Genomic DNA, 17,108 nt, shown 5'->3' on the forward strand with positions numbered 1-17,108 from the left:
TATTAGACTCATACGGTATCCGACAGCTGCAGCCTCGGAAAACATATTGCCAAACAAATTAACAGAATATCTGTGATGAAGGCAAGACACCTCATTTTGAAAACAATAAAATTGTATCAATGGATACATAAATAGGGGTTACTGATGCTCCCTAGTATTGGGCAGATTGAGCAGAGTCAACAGTATGCCCTAATGACTTTGCATCAGTGTTCAGCTAATTTAGTTAAACACTAAGTAGCCTACACTATCTCTTATCTCCCTCTAGCAGTGTAATCCTCTTCTAGCCTTGGTAGCAGGAAGACCGTTATATTTCTTTGCCAATGTAAATTACTGTAAATGAACGAGTACAAATGATTTGCCTTGGCTCTATTTAAAACAGATTGGTCTGATGTGTGAAGTGTCAAATGTTGATTAGTTTAGGACAGATTTAATTTAAAAAGAAAAACTTCCTTTTGTACTTTGGCAACAAAAGCGATTCAGGCTTTGCAGTGGCTTTTTGCAGAGTTGATTGTGTTGAACATTTCTCTTTTAGATTTAGCCATTTTTGACTCTGTAACTCATATTGATGAAGTAATAGAAATAAAAAACTCGATCGAAACGAGACCAGCATGTGGAATTTTGTGACTTCAAGTTGTGAGGCTGCAGACTGAATATCCCCGCCTCACTCCTTCCTTTCCAAACATATAGGAGAACCTATGGTTGCTTTTAAGTAATTTAAAAGTGCAAGAGGCATTTTTTGTTTTGTTTGTCTGTTCTGGGCTGCCGTAGAAAAAATGGCGGGCTGTGTGGAAAAGGACTCACTCCCTATAAAACAGCAGTCATTGATTTTAGATGATTATACACTAATGAAAACATAATCACGAATATAGATTACATTCTATATCTGCCATCAGACCCCACTAAAATCCTACACACTTGTCCTTTAATTAATTATAAGCTTCTTTGGCAGCAATTACAACCTCAAGTCTTCTTGTGTACGTTTCTACGAGCTTTCCACACCTAGAGCTGGGCAGTTAGGCTTCTCTTTTTGGCAGATCCTCTCATGTTCTGTCAGATGAGCTGGGAAGCATCTGTGAACTGTCATCTTCAGATCATGCCACAGATGTTCTGGTTTAAGCCTGGCCTTTGGCTAGGCCACTCTGGGGCACTCACCGACACACACAGACACACACACACACTTCCTTCACCATCCTTCACTGAGCAGGACATTGCTAGCAACATTTCAACATAGATATATCATCTATTGAGTGTGAGGTTGTCTTTTAACAAGTATTTCCAAGCAGCGACACATAGATAGCTGCAAATGGGGGGGCTTAATAGTTCAACTTGATTGAAATGTACTTTGATACTCACCTTACCGACTGGATGCACTTAATAGTTGACCATCCTCAGAAAAAAATAACTCCCATCTCTAGAGGTTTCATGTGACTCGCAGTGAATAGGACGAATGCATCTGGCACAGACTGAGTGATTGAGCTGACTATTCAATGATCTACAAACAATTTTAACTAATGTTTTACCCTTTGCTTGTTTTCATGTGACTGGACCATGTGACTGGACCATGATGATCAACCATTGACACTACTACAGGTACGTTCTTTTATTCTTTACTCATTATGAACTGTTTGCCCTTTGGGGAATCCTCTGCACTTTGACCAGGTTTTCCCAAATTCTTTCTTTTTTCATATTTCTAGATTTTAAAGTAATGCTGCACATAGTAACATTGGGTTCCCATGCAATAGGTGCATATTCTTTGTATTAATGTATTTTATTATCAATGTATTATTATTATTATTGTCATTATTATTATTATATGTCTGTAGCCTTGACCAACTAAAACGTTTCAACAGATTAACACTTTTAAAAATAATCTTAGTAACTCTCTTGACCTAAACAATCGTGATTAGGATTTCTGCATTAATGAGCAGCCCTTTGATTTGGTAGTATACATTTTGTCTTTTTTAGAACAATGACTCTGTCTCAACTTTGGGAAAATATGATTTGAGGCCAAGAAGACGTATAAAAAAGAACTCCCAATGCAAATGTTTGTGGCATTGGGCATTTTTTTTTTTTTTAAGTGCTTTGTCCAGTCTCCAAAATTCAGAATCCAGAAGGTTGCGAGGCTGAGTAGTGATTAGAAGTGGCCACAGACTCGAGTGTCACAGCTCTTGTCAAATGCCCTGTGAAATATGTGGTGACTGCTTCTGAATTATCTGCATTATCTTCCATCTATATAGCACAAATGCAGCTCTAATCTCATTATATGTTGCGGTTATTGAATTAAGTTGTGTTAAGCTTCATCACTGAAACAGTTTCCTCTGCAATTTGCAAAAGCCTAACGTTACCATCGGTTTGCTGCGTTTTAGATTTTGTAAATAAAGATTCCTTTAGTGCATGGTTTTTACAAAACAGGTTAACACACCTGTAGTGAGTAGTAGTGTGCACAGCTGCAGCAGACAAACAAAACCCTGGCACTCAGAGATAAATAATCTTCTTGTTTATTGTGGGGCAGAAATGAACGTGTTTCAGCTCTAAGCCATCATGAGCGACGCAGTACCTGTGCCTGTGCCTTCAGCAAAACCTCTAGTTGTGTGGCCTGATGTGATCCTATTATAATCGGGAGTGGATTTATGCTAGGTATGAGGAGCTTATGAACCTCCTGGCAGTCAGTGTGGAGCTGAGCTGTGTTTTCATGCTTCAGGGGAAGTTGAAAAACGCTCTCAGGCTTGGATGGTGCTGAATTATTTATGGAGATAGAGGGAGAGGAGCTGGAAAAGTGTTCATCTTCACTTGTCTCCCCCCGGCGGCTCGTCTCAGTGAATTGATGGGGTGAAATGGGGTAAGAGGCTCGTGATTATCCTCATAAGAGCATTGGTACCACATTGACCAGCATGACAGGAGAGGGTTCAGAGGCTCTGCTAATTGTGTTTACCAGTTGCCTTCCCCTTGAAGGTGCCCATCCAGACCGCACATTTCTAGGATTTCATGGATCTGTATGTTATATGTGTATATATATATATTGTCACATCTTTTTTTTTATTTGGTTCACTAGTTTTCTTGCAGTAATGATGACATTATCATATAGTTAAGTTGTCATGGATGTCAGCAGGTTGTAAAGGGAAGAAAAGTTGAAAAACTGTAGAAGTGATGCATTGAGAACTTAGTCATACTAATGCACTGCCAGTTCTAAACATGTCTGTTTGGAACGAGTCATTTGCTTGGCCCGTGGTAATGCTGGTTGCAGCTTTCTTGAGAAAAGTCCAGTTGTGCTGCTGTAATGAGACATTTCCAAAGTGCAGAGCTCACAGTGCACCACATTGGTGGGTCTAAAATACTCCCACACTGATGATCAAGGGCGAGGTCTTTTAGCTGCAGCTTGTTCTCAGGGGAATCATACTTAGACCCATCCATGGAAAAATACATGCAGACAGCGAATACACACATTGTAGTAAGATAAATAAGATGAACAAATGTAATGGTTATGCAAACTCAATAATCACTTTGAGAAGTAACCAATGAGTATTCAGTAGTCGCCATATCCCATGGAAAGACAGAGATTCACATGAAATGATCCTGCTAACAGGTATTCACAGAATACTCGACCGAACACTAAATATGTATTACTCCACCACTGAAAATAGTCCCCAACAAATGCACTGTTAAAAGAGTGCCCAGCTGATTTTATGAAAAGACTGAAAAAGTTCTTCTATATTGTGACCCATATTTTATAGATTTCCTTTACTTGGTGAAAATGAATGTGCTTTTGTGCCTCAGAGAAGGGCTGGGATATTGGAGAGTTGAGACACCAAGTCTTTCCATGAAACATAGAAAATTGCGAGCCTGTCTTTAATAAGAATGGTCTGAACCATTCATTACATCATGCATGATGACAAGAAGGTCTGTTAAACTCTTCACCAACTGGTGTTTATAGATCCACTAGATGAAGGAGCCATGAGTAGACACTTCAAACATGGGTTTGTCCTTGTGTTTGATTTTATATTTATTTTATACCTCATAGGAAAAATGCATCTGTGAAGAAACACGAGGAATAAACTGTTAGTCATGACAGGAACTGGGGATTACCATGACGAAGATGTTTTGTATGAACAGAGTCTTGAATTTAATACAATATTCTCACAAAATAGAAAATAAATGAGTTCCCGGTTTTGGTGTTTAAAAACATGCAAGGTTGCATTTCTGGTCATATTTCTTCTTCATCCCTACATTTTGTTATCGCAGTGTAATATAAGGCTGGATTGAAATCAAGGTTTGGCTGTTAAAAAGCAGGCTCACAGATTTTAATTGCTCTTGTTTTTCTACAGACAAGACCAGGCAGATTTAGACTGAGGAGATAGTTATTTGTAACCAGGCAAGATGTTATTAGATCAAAAACATGACGCTGATTTTGAGAACCAGAACATGTTGCTGTCCAACCTTGCTTGTGTGGGTTCATTATGTGATTTAATAATTTGGAGAACAGGCCAAAAACATTGTAGATGACATGAAATTTTCTTTGCACAAAAATGATTTATTATACATACATAACAATGCTCAAAGACTAATTCGTAATAAAACAGAGAAAGCAGATCAGGGCAAATAACTATAAATATAAAATCCACATCATAATCACATTTTAATACGATACATGTCATTATTAAACATTAAACAGAATAGTAGATTAATGTTATAATACATGTTAGAAAATATGTGGGCAAACAGATTGTAGCCAGTCTCACACTTGTGGCTCCAACCTACATGTCGCCTATTATATACAATTCATATTAAAATGCATCATTTTTTTGCAATTTCCCCGCCACAGTTCAGCCCCCTGGCAGACAAGTGATCTTAAATATGTGCACAGGATCATCATCTGTTGATTAATAATAATTTGAGATGCTACATTGGCAAGTAGCACCACAAAAATCTGAATTTAATGTCAAGTCTCCTTTAAAAGAATATTTCAAATGTGTATTTATATAATCCCATTTGGTCCCAGTGTTGCTGGAGAGAGAGGGATCATTGGTCGGAGTCAAAGATATCAGACTGTCCAGACAGTAGCCACAGTTGATGAGTAAAATGCAGCTTCGAACATTGTTCTACAATTACAGACACACCACGGTCTTAATGAAGTAGCTGGTTGTCACTGCTCTGAAGTCCACATACCCACTAATTGAAAATACGTCCCTGCCCGTTCTCTATGGGATTGTGGAAATTAGGTTTTCACTTACTGAGGATGTAGATGATGCAGTTTGAGGGGAAGAAGGTAAACAAAGCGAGAAAAATGCAAAACTTACTATTAACTATCATAAAGAGAAGTGGATATCAGAAATAATACTGTGCTAAAAACGGATGTGTCTCCAAGGCCTAAAGATGGTGCTGCTAGTCCTTACGTTTGTCCATTACTTTTGACGTCACTGTCGACAGAGGATAAAACTCAAAGGTTTTGTTGCAGCCCTCGTCTCTCTTTAAAGCACCATGATTAATAAGAGGTCTTTCAAATTTGCTGTAGATATTATCCCTGGTCCCAGAGGGTGAATCTCAATGTTTGTCCACTTCCTGTGAGCACTTGGGCCAATATGTTAAAATTAAATGCAGGATATCACATGGTATAGAAGATCCTTTGGGATAACACGTGGCTGATTGCTGTGACGTTTACTTAGCGGCTCCATGCTAGTGAGGGTTGAGTTCAAAGTGTCTGCGGTTTTAATTGCTGGAGAACTTCTGCAGTGGGACTACAGTGTTGCTGTGTATGCATCCTTGAGGGCATGTAGCTTATATGAATGGGTCGTATATTGGAGTCTAGAAGAGAGAAAAAAGAAACATAATTAAATAAAATGCAATAATAGTAGTTGGAGATTAATCCAGGTTAAGTTCCCATTGGACGGACCAGTACACCTCAGGCCTCCCGCCTTATTGCAATCATCATGAAGGACCTTCTTTCTTACAAATAAAGCAGAGAGACGATCTGCAGCATTTATTTATTGTCAATGTTTTAACTTTTCATTATTATGCAGTAAAACCAGCAATCTATTGGCTATAGAAAGGGTGAAAAGCCCATACTGCAGAGTTGCAGCACGAGCTCTTGACTTATCAAGCCAAAGGTTTCATGATGTTTTTTAATGTGAGAAATATTCACAGGGGCATCATCCAAGTGCTTAAAACCTTTAAAGTCAGTCTTAGCGATGACATCCCTCGTTGTCGGGACATGTGTTTATATCTTTGTATCTCTTGTTTTCTTTCTCAGCTATCAACTGTCTTTTAAGGGCAAAAAGCTGAAACAAATGTTGAGTGGAGCTTTAACCACACTTTTGTACTTCTATTAAAGCCAAATCATTAGTATGATTTTGTTCCAAGCAGGATCAGAACAAGGATTTTGGGCTTGTTAAATCTTTACCGAAGACTCGGCTCAGCAAAGACTGGATAATTTGACTTTCTGTTGTGAAACACGTTTTATGATTGGCTAGAAACTAATTGAATTCAGCTGTAAGATCTCATTACAAGTGTTCCTCTTATCTCCGGTGCTCCCCACAAAACCGTTCCTTCAACTGCAAATTTTTCCTGCAGGATTTTCGGTTGCACCTTTGCACGCTCGCACTTTGTAACCTTCTCGAGTTTGCGAATGTGTCAAATTCGCCATTTGCATGTTCACACATTGAGATGCACCCTTAGAAGGTGATATACAACTCAGATTGTGTGACATGCTTTTTTTTTTGTATAATTTTATTCCAAAGTTTGGGTGTAATGATCATTTTATCTTCTATGTGCAGTTAGTGAGGCTTTAATCTCCCTCTGTCAGCCCTGCTGGCTTGTGGCTCGTGTGCCTTCACCTTTAAGGGGAGCTGGAATGGTAGCACTCAGCACTGTGGCCTCTTATGTAAGACTTTGGCAGTGATGCTCAGAGCTGCGTGGCCCCTGCACAGTCCTGCTGCCAATAAGCAAAGGAGGTTTTATCACCGCTATGTTTCAAAGGGCCCTTTGGACTCTGGATCATGTTTAATGCCGCTCAGTATTTTGCCTAATTCACTTTCTCCATTCTCTCTCCTTTCCACCAACCATCTGTCACCCTCCTTAATATTCTCCCCTTTTTCTAAAACCCACTGTCATTTTCCTCACCCGCCCGCTCCTCTTTAGCTGACTCACTCTGCTCCCTGAAATTATAATGCGCTGAAATAGCTGACTCTCCCTCCCGCACACAGTCCAATTGCACCATTTTGTTTTTGTGTCTTATTTTCATCTGGGATTGCTGCTCTGCTGAGACGGTGCCTAACAAGAAGCTGTGAATAAAGATAAGGCGAGGATCTCCTCCTCTCGCTGCTTTTGTTTTTTATGCTAAAACACATAATTGGTTTAACACACAGAGGGAAGAAGAGATTTTGAAGATAGACACAATCATTTGTCTTCCTATACAGAACATTCTTGTTAAGATTGTTTTTAGAGATGCTCATAGGGGTTTTTGAAGGAACACAGAAACATTCGAAAAATAATTGAAAATATTAAAAAAATATTATTATTAAATATTGTTAATTATTATCATAGGCATGTGTTATAAAGATAAATTAGTGTTTAGATAGTCTTGGGGGGGGGAATTGTATTCAAATTGCATAAGGGAAAACAGTTTATCTTATGATTGGGGTTTGTCTGATCCACAGGTTTTCAGGCAGATGTTGTGACATGATGCAGAGATGCTGTGTGAGGAGAAGGGGACAGGTGCATGCATGTGTTCCAGGATGTTAGTTATCGTGGTTACACCACAGACTTGGCCTGCTTGTCAACATGGGCATTTGGAACTGCAGCAGTGACAAACAGCTCACAGAGGCAGTCAAGCTTTACATGATGCAACCCTTTTTTAGATTCAATTCCTCAATGATTGGTTCTTTCTAAGGGTATCAATATTTCTGATCAGACATAAATCATGAATCTTCTTAGAAATCATAGAAAAAAGTGCAGGATGATAGTAATGATAATGTGGCTTCAGTATTAATGAAGACTGTTAGTTGTGGGTTTATGGGTCCAATGCAAACAGAAACTGCTAATAGCTAATTAAGCATGCTTTAATGCTGCCAGTTTGGTGAAATGCATTATTGAAATATCCGGTCTGTCTCCTCGAAATTACAACAGCAAATCTATTTTTTGGGAAACCTAATGGCTGTGTTGATTATGTCCAGAATCAACGTTCATAAATAAATGATGAACTTCATGTATTAACGAGACCAGTCGGCAGGAGGTGGTTGGGGTAGATAGCTGGTGTAGGGTGAGCTGTCAGAGACTCCTCACTCCCACCTGGAGGATCAAGTTCTGGTGAAGGTCAGGGAAATATCTATCAATGGTTTTTGTTCACGAAACTGTCCACATCCTCCGGCATACAAATAACTGACTGTGCAGTTGTTTGCAGAGAGCAGAATTATATGTTACTCGCAACATTTGCTGTCTTATATCCTAAGAGCAGATGTTTTTACTTAGGTTGTTTCCTGCTTGTCCACTTTTATGGATTAGGATTGAAAGACTATTATGTCACAGAGTAATTCCTATGTTCCTTAGTTTCACAGTTTGCTGTCAGAACCTCCTCAATGGTAAGAAGATGCCCCTTGGCAGGCCACCGGATCTTCAACCAATCAGAAGAAAGTAGGCTTTCAGGACGCCGTCCAAAGGAGGCCTGAGCTAATCTCTCCAGTTTCAGTGAGAGGCTCAACTGAGGGGCTGCATGACAGGCTGTTTGAGATAAATAACTTTTTGTTGTGACTCATGCAAATCTTTCCTAGCTGAGTCCCAGAATAAAACATTTTGCTGGAAATCAACACAATGGGCCCCTCTTTTTTAAGGCTGTAATCAGTATAAGTGGAAGATGTGCTGCAAAATCGAATATTTTGACAGAAAACAAATAAAGTGTTGTTTGCAGCTTGTCAAATACAAACATATCCTCCGTCCGTTAACAGAAAAAACAATCCAGTGGCAGTTACATTTTAAATTGCTTGTTTAAAGATCCCACATTTTAAATCATGATATTTCCATAAATAAAAGAGACACAAAGAATAAAAGTAGTGAACAGATGCAATAACCATTATGGTCAGTATTGTTTTTGAATGACGAGACGCATGGGCTCTTCTATGACTTTGGGTTTGCATACGCACACAGCACATTGAATTATTACCATTGTTTTCTACAGCATCATTAAATACAATTAATCCCACTTGAGGCCCAGAAGAGCATCACTTTACTAGCTCAAAATCTTATTTGCAGTAATTTGAGATCATGAGATGGAAAGACAACTTAATCTGCTTTCATTCACTTGGCTATCAGCATGAGAGCATGCTCTTAACTAGATTGAAAATTAGTTTCATCTAACCAAGTCCATTGTTCATGATATTTTTTTCTTAGGTTCAAAGAAAGATTTACAAGATTCATAGAAAGAATATACTGTTTATGTCTTAACAGCAGTGAAAATGTGCAGGGATGTAGGCCTCTCCATTCACAACTAAATGCTCAGAATATTTCTCTAAAAGTATGAGGTACGCTGAGTGGATAAGACACGAGATACAAAGGGTGCGAAGACAGTGAAAGAAACACTTAAATACATACTGAAAATAATATTTAAAAAACAGCAGGTCTTACTGCCAAGACTGCATCGTCTGGGAAAAGGCCCAAAGTCATTTGTCTTTCAAAGCCTCTTGACTAATACTAAGTAGGTTGATGAACAGAAACATTTGACTCACTAAGTAGTTGTGTGTGCGGCTGGTGGAAGGTGAGATAGCATTCAGGACTCTTTGAGATGATTCCATATGGTAATTGTAAGCTTTGGATTCAGGTCAAGGTTTCACTGCTCAAGATTCCTCTCAAATTTTGTCAGTTCACACAGTCGGAATGAAATGTGTTTTCACACACATGGCTTTTGGGCACTAAATAGACCATCTGCTGTAGAAACTTCAGAGATCTTATCATGCATTCTCCATTGTAACTGATTATGGGTGGTGCCTGAATTCATCTATGCATCTATGCAATTGAAAAACCAACAGCTAGCTTAGCATTGTCATAAGAGCCTTGAACTCGTTTTTTAACTCCAAACAGTGTTTATTTTGGCAGTCAATGCATCTTATTCAAAATTTCTGAATGATAAGCAACTTTGCATAGCTGTAATCTGCTGCTTATTTAAATCTTATGACATAGGGTTAAAAAAAAAAATCGACCAAATAGGCTACTACTTCTACGTGAATATTTATAACAAAATGAAAAATAATTTCAGCAGCTTTAATAAATACAGCATTATGAAAAAAAAATATAAACATAAATGAACGAAGGCCTCGGAAAGCTGTGAAAAATATTTTGTCAGTTTAACAGACCGGTATCACAAGGCGCTACAACCATATTGAGTGAATTTGCAATTCATAATTTATGTTTAGTATGAGAACTAGTGGGCTTTTATTGGTTAAAAGTGGAGTTTGTGCCTAATCACAAACCTGTAATCCTAAAATTAACCATTATGTTGTTGCAATGTGGAAATACTTTTGAAAAAAATATTTTCTAAAGCATTGTCATTTAACAAATTTGTGAGATTTTCCTAAACTCTCCAGTTTAAGTCATTCTGTCTGGCAGAATATGGTTGATATGGGTTTGAAATTCCCCTTCCAGCAGTGGAATTGGGTTGTGACAGTTCACCTTACTGCATGGCCAAGTGTGTAGAAATCCCTTTAATGCGCCTTTCATGTTCCCTTAAACAGCCTTCAATAACTTACTTTTGTTTTAAACAACTGAGAACTTAATAGAGCTCTCTTGAAATATGTCCTACAATCACATTTTCACTTTTATAGAGATAGTTTTCATTTTTTGAATTTATCATAAAAATAAAACTCTTGACTTATGCACACATTCTTTCTTTACAGCTGAGCAAACACCAACCACAGATTGCAGGATGTAGTTGAAACTTCTGGAAAAATGGTAGTGCTTACATAGCCCTGGTCATGTCACAATTAATATCCCAGATCTACCGCTGCTGTTAAATATTAAACTTCCATAAAAGCAGATGAAAACCCCATTAATATTGTCCGGTGCAGAGAAATGCCAATATGAGTTGCTGTTGACAGCTTAGTTGTGCAAAAGGATCAGTCATGGTCAGCCTCAGCACCAAGAAACGTGCTTAGTGTCCACATGTTGTTTATCTTCCCCTTAGTCACTTAACTGCACCTGATCAGACATTAATGGACACAAATTGACGTCAGTGCTGGGAGTGTGAGCAATTTCCCCTGGCTGAGAGTCAGGGGAAAAATAGTGAATGACTCAATGCAGAAATTTGACCCAGCACTAATGGGCGTACAATAAGATAAGGGTCTGACGACGACAGGAATATTAGTCAGAGACATCAGCAGTGAAAAGCTTTGTACTTACCTTTCGACGTCCAAAATACATCAACGAGACTTAACCCTGGCATTACTTATACACCATTTGTCTCCTCACATTGACTTCTTAGACTCTTAGACTTCTTAGCAGCTGCCCAACTAGGGCAGCTGCACTCACTGCCCTAGTTGGCCTAATAATGAGCTACACACACACACACAGGTCTTATACAGCTGTAAGAACACACACATTAACATCCCTAAGCACCTTACCCCAACTGGGACTAAGTCTTAACCATCAAACAATACCAAAATGTCATTATAATGGTTTCATACCAAAATTTATCAGGAACACTCACAAACAATGCATTGAGATGCACTTTACCCTTAATTAAACCATCACATAACCTGCCAATAATACTCACCCTAAAACCAATTCTTGACCCTCAAAAGTAGTGTCTATGCATTAGGGCTGGAGCGAGGCGTCATCATAATCAATGTCAACGATTACGTTAATACGTCGACTCACGAATCACTTCGAAAGGAAGATGGCTGCACGCTGTCAAAGTATGGACTCTCCTGAGTAGCAAGCTGAAGCGAAAATTGCCCAAGATCATAAACTATAGATCACTAATAGTCCAGACCTGTTATTAGATTCTGACAGACCGTTTCTATTTTAACCTGCGCAACCTTTCTCACTTTTACGGTAGTCTTATTTTAACATGCGCTGCTTTTTACGTCTTCACGGGATTAAATCCTGGCAGCATACGGTAGGGTTTACTTCACTGAACAAGAGAAAGTGGAAACAAAGAGTAATTGTGTTAAAGCTGTTTAGTTGTTAATGTTTGTTGAGATTGTTTATATATGTTTGGTAGTAAAATATTAAGAAAAAATACATCTTTATATTTATTTGATCTCAAATTAAGCACTAATTTCTCTCTCTCTCTCATCCACACACATGCATATACAAGTGCGTGTCCGCACTGACCAAATGAAAGAGACCTCAGTTAGTCTTGACAGTATTGTTCCTCATTGTGATGTGGCCAAGATTCCCCAAACTGGGTGCCATGACTAAAATTAGCTCTTTGTACACTGAGGCTATACCCAGTTGAAGGATGTGGGGTTCTGGCCACAGTCAAAGATCTTTAGCATGAGTTATGTCTTGCATAAATCCTTTTACTGGGTCCAGGCATCTGCAATCACTTCCAGTGGGATGTGGGTAAGGGGGAAGTAAGGATTGCCTAAAAGTATAATATCCCTTTTGTTATGCTGCTTGTAACTTGCGGCAGAACCCAAAAGGATATCATGGAGACCCTCTGTCAAGATCTTGGATTTAAGACAGCTCTTGTTGGTTGGTGGTGATGTAATATTATTTAACCTAAAATCTAATTTCACATCATATTTATTAAAAATATATTATTGGGTAACAGGAATTAAGTTCAATTCCAAACATGATAACCTACACTTTCTTATATCAAAGTTATTAAACAGAATCCTTCGTATGGGGCATTGATCAGGCGAGAAATTGGTGGTCAGTGTCTGTGATATAACAATGTTTAAACATAAATGGCCTGTCCCTGATGCAAAGCAAGGACTTTGAGGCTTTACCAGTGTCCAATGCAGCCCAGTACCAGAATGAACTCTCTTCTTATTATGGTAAGTGAAGTTGAAGGTGTCATTATGCATCAGCTGAAGTGCCAGGAGTCTGTTTTCTCGTTAAGTGAGGCATTTCAGTCACATTCCATAAACAAGCTTTATGGCAATTCAAAGTTTTGATAGCACCCAGATTTCAGCTCTGCTTATCGTCATCCATGAAATGATTCTCTCCACAACTTTGGCAGTTTCATTTGGCCTTTTCCCAGACCAGTGCCACATTCATATTCAAGCCTGCACTATAGGCCACGTTTATTCTGACCACACTTTGTCAAGAGTGATGAGCTCCTTAATATTCTCAAGATAAAGCTTTACGCTTGGCTGGGTCTTTTTGTTGTTTGTAAGGTCAACTGATGTCACTCACTTTGCTAACTAACCGGATGACACAAGTGAATGTTGTTAACTTTTACCAAGGGTACTTTAATAATAAAATAATTGTCTTGTCCGGTCCAGACCACGGTCCAACTATTGGGGACCTATGGGAGTTGTCGTGGGCGATTTTTGTGGTTCAGCTTGCTCTTCAGGTGAGTCCATGCTTTGACTGTGCACAGCCACCTTTCTTACAACATTTCGCAAGTCAATGTACTTACGTAATGGATGACATAGACGCGTCGCCAAGACCGAATAACCAAAGAATGGAAACCACAGTGGTGTTCTTCCAAGCCTGATGCTGTTCATTCATGTGTGATGGTGAAATAGGATATATAAAAACAACCAGTATCAGCCTTTCTTGCTCTTTAATTGTGTTCAAGGGAACTAATGAAAGACAGGCCTTCTTCTTTTCTCTGACTGGAAGGGGGAAAAAAGCTGTAATGATGCAGAGCATTATTGTGTTTCAACTCTAGATGCGTCGAGTGTAACATCGAACGCACTTGTAAGCAGTATGGATAAAGGTTTGCATGAGCAATGTGCAAGGCTAATAACAGTTCAAAGAAATGTGGTTACACTCCAGTGTGTGTGTTCATGTTCGTTTCCATTTTGGTTAATTAAGGCTGTTCTAAAATTGGCAGCAGCAGTAAAAGTACACTTGGGCTTTCACGTTAATGTTGTGTGTTATTTTGTTGAGAATTCTGAATCACTTAAACTGCTCCAGTGTCAGTATTGTAGATGACTGAAGCAGGACTGCTGCGATTAGTCGACGTCGACAATGACGTTGACGCTGAAAATACGTCGACATCAATATTTTAAACCGACGCGTCGGACCCACACAAATTATGAATTTACCTTCTCGATTTCTAAAACGTTTCATTTCATTTCAATATAACAAATGTTCTTCTTCAATATCAGCGGACGCCGAAGCACCGCTATTCTCAAGCGCGCTGGCGGCTGGCTGTTCACACAGGACTCGCATTTCTCAGCGCGGGTCAGACCGCGATTCTGCTTTCTCGGCTTGTTGTTGTATGTAACCCGTTCAATGTACTGGTTTGGGGGTAAATGATGATGGTATTCATTTATATTCCTGGCGCGATACGCTCGAGGTGAGCGGAAAAATTAGACCGTGGTAACGTTCAATGTTATTCACAGCAGTTGATTGACATGTAGGTTTAGCTAATAGGAAGCCCCTATGTTGGTATGTTGTGGACCAATAGGAGGAGGCAATGAATGTGGGGGGAGGGGTCAGACACGGAAGTTTCGACCCGAACAAAGATGTCAACATTAGTACACAGTCTGTCTCACGCACATTATTAAACGAACTCGACAGACTCGACGCCGAAACCATCGGTGCAGGGCGCAAGGCGCCCTTGGGGTACAAAGGTTCACATGGGTGGATAGGAGGAAATGAAATGAAATGGTCAAATAGATTTTTAGGAGGAAAAATGTATCTTTTAGATTAATCGACTAATCAGTAAAATAGTCGTCAGATTAATCGATAGAAAAATAGTTGTTAGTGGCAGCCCCTAGAGTGATGCTACATTTGTTTAATACCATGGTATTGTTCATATAATACTATGAAGCAAATTAAAGTCACTTGTAGTGTGCATGTATCCTGAGTTTATTTTATACCACATATAGCTAGGATGTGGACCAGATGGATTCATTTTTTCGCCAAACACTCAAATTTAAAAAGAGAAGTCTGTGTCACACGTGAGGAAGAATCGGATTTGGGACCTGTCCCTACTGATCTCAGTCCAATGTCCCCCTTCTGTGTCAGCTCTGCGATGATGGCCAGCTTTAGTCTGTTTTGGGGTATAGTTCCCTTGAATAGTTTCAGATTTCCTTGGATGCATAGAAACAGCCCAAAAGCCCTAGTCACCCCTGACTTCCCTCCGTCTGTCTGCTAATGCCAAGGGTTGTCTCAAAAACAAAAGCAGCACAAAAAAGCAGAATGGGGATGCAAGGGACGGATGGGGGGGGCTAAGGCGCCTGCCAAAATATGTGCAGCTTGAAAGCTGGATTGCTTTCAAGATTTGAAAAACGTTCATGCAACGAAAGAAGGGGGACAAGGATGAGATTGGGAGACTGAGGGAAACGAGGAAGAAAGGAATAATAAGGCAAAGAGACGTATTGTGAAATTTTCTCCAGCATCACAAACAAACCAAGTATACACATGTTGGTTGGGCCTGTAAGGCAGGAGAGAAGTGTGCGTTGATGAGGAAGCTTTCTAATAACAAATGAAAGCTCATTAATGTAAACATGGGCCTCTTCTTTTTATGGTTTCATGGTTATAAATTTGAGGCTTAGTGTGCTCTGGCTGCATCTTCAGCCTCTCTTTTTGTTCCACTTTGAATGTGGTCACTTACGGAACTGATTATGAATGTGAGTAGATTTTTGCTCCGGCTCAGCAAACTCCCTTGTGCCTTTTCTTAGCCAAAGAAAAAGCAAGTAAAATCATGATGTTTTTCTTCCCTGATCAATGGGAAAAAAGGATAAATTAAAGACATGGTTGCTTAAAAGATTGCAAAACTGCCACAGGTGGGAGCTGTGATTGAAAAAGACGGGTAAAGATTATAGATAAGGTTCTCTAAATGGGGTTAGCTTAATGTTTAGGTGTTTGTTAAGGTTTTTTTTTTATCATTGTATTTAATTTCTAAATGGATATTATAATTCCCTAAAAAACTAAATAGAAATTTCTAGAATCCTCAGGGGATTATTTGTAAATTAATATTGATAGTAGGAACAGGAATATCCCCACAACTATTGCCACTGCCATTGTATACTGCCATTCCCATAACTTTGATGATGGGTCAAGCTTTTCATTTTTCCTGAGGAGTATTTACTAGAAACAGCGTTTCTCACAGAATTAATTACATCAATGGTGGTAACAAGGGAGCACGTGCACGTGCACGTGCACAAGTGTAAACTGACAGCATATGGCAAAAAGTGCTGCATTAAAATATATTTTAAGAACTGTGTTGGGACAAATTAGAATATGGTGGGCCACCCAACTCTAGATAATTAATAGGAAACACTATCAGATTGATTTGATCTTGATTTGAAAATGTTATATCTGTGACTATGACCGTGACTCAAATTGGTGTGCAAAACTAAAAACACCCAGTGAGCACCAAATCTTTGGATGTAAAAACATCTTGGGATGAACAGGTTCCCTGCTGAGTTAGCATGAAAGGCTATGCTAAGTCAGATAGCTACTCTTTACAACTGTGGTTAGCAGATAAGCATCTCAGATTGTACAACATGTCCAACTTTGAAGCCGATGGGTTAACACAGCAGAGGAACACGTCAGGTTCCACTCCTGTCAGGCAAGAACAGAAACCCGAGGCTGCATTAGAGTGGCAGTTTGGACAGCCTGGAAACACGTGTGGCCAGTGGCATGGTCACATGTAGGCCCACTCATTGCAGCCACTATGTTGTTTATTGATTTACAAGGCTGGGTGTAGGGGTAGTTGCAAGAATCAAAAAGTCTTTAAAGTGGCAAATACTGCCAAGTAGGAGTAAATACCACATGGTCCTGGTTAGGTGACAAAAATATAGAAATGAAAGTAATTCTGTATTAAAATATATTTATTGTTTGTTTATGTACAGTGACAAATGTCTTGAACCAGTTGGGTCAGTGACAGCTAAGGTACAGTGACTCGATGAAATATGTGGTAACCATCATTTAAGTGCATTTCAACAACATCTAAAAAGAAACCAAAGCTGTCATCGCCATCGCGTTCATCTCTGGTTAAT

General features: G+C 39.2%; 1 protein-coding gene across 6 annotated transcripts in view; it reads left to right on the plus strand.

Annotated features, from left to right (window-relative positions):
• thrb (thyroid hormone receptor beta) overlaps positions 1-17,108 on the plus strand; it is a 109,120-nt gene that overhangs the window by 24,163 nt on the left and 67,849 nt on the right. Inside the window, exon 2 of one of the 6 annotated variants that reach the window (XM_053446639.1) lies at positions 13,431-13,501. The exons of the other annotated variants lie outside the window; for them this stretch is intronic. The gene's annotated coding sequence lies outside the window, so the exon portion shown is untranslated. The remainder of the gene's footprint in view (positions 1-13,430; positions 13,502-17,108) is intronic. 6 annotated transcript variants of the gene reach the window in all.

This window comes from Pleuronectes platessa, chromosome 18, assembly GCF_947347685.1.
Source record: "Pleuronectes platessa chromosome 18, fPlePla1.1, whole genome shotgun sequence".
Taxonomy (NCBI): Eukaryota; Metazoa; Chordata; class Actinopteri; order Pleuronectiformes; family Pleuronectidae; genus Pleuronectes; species Pleuronectes platessa.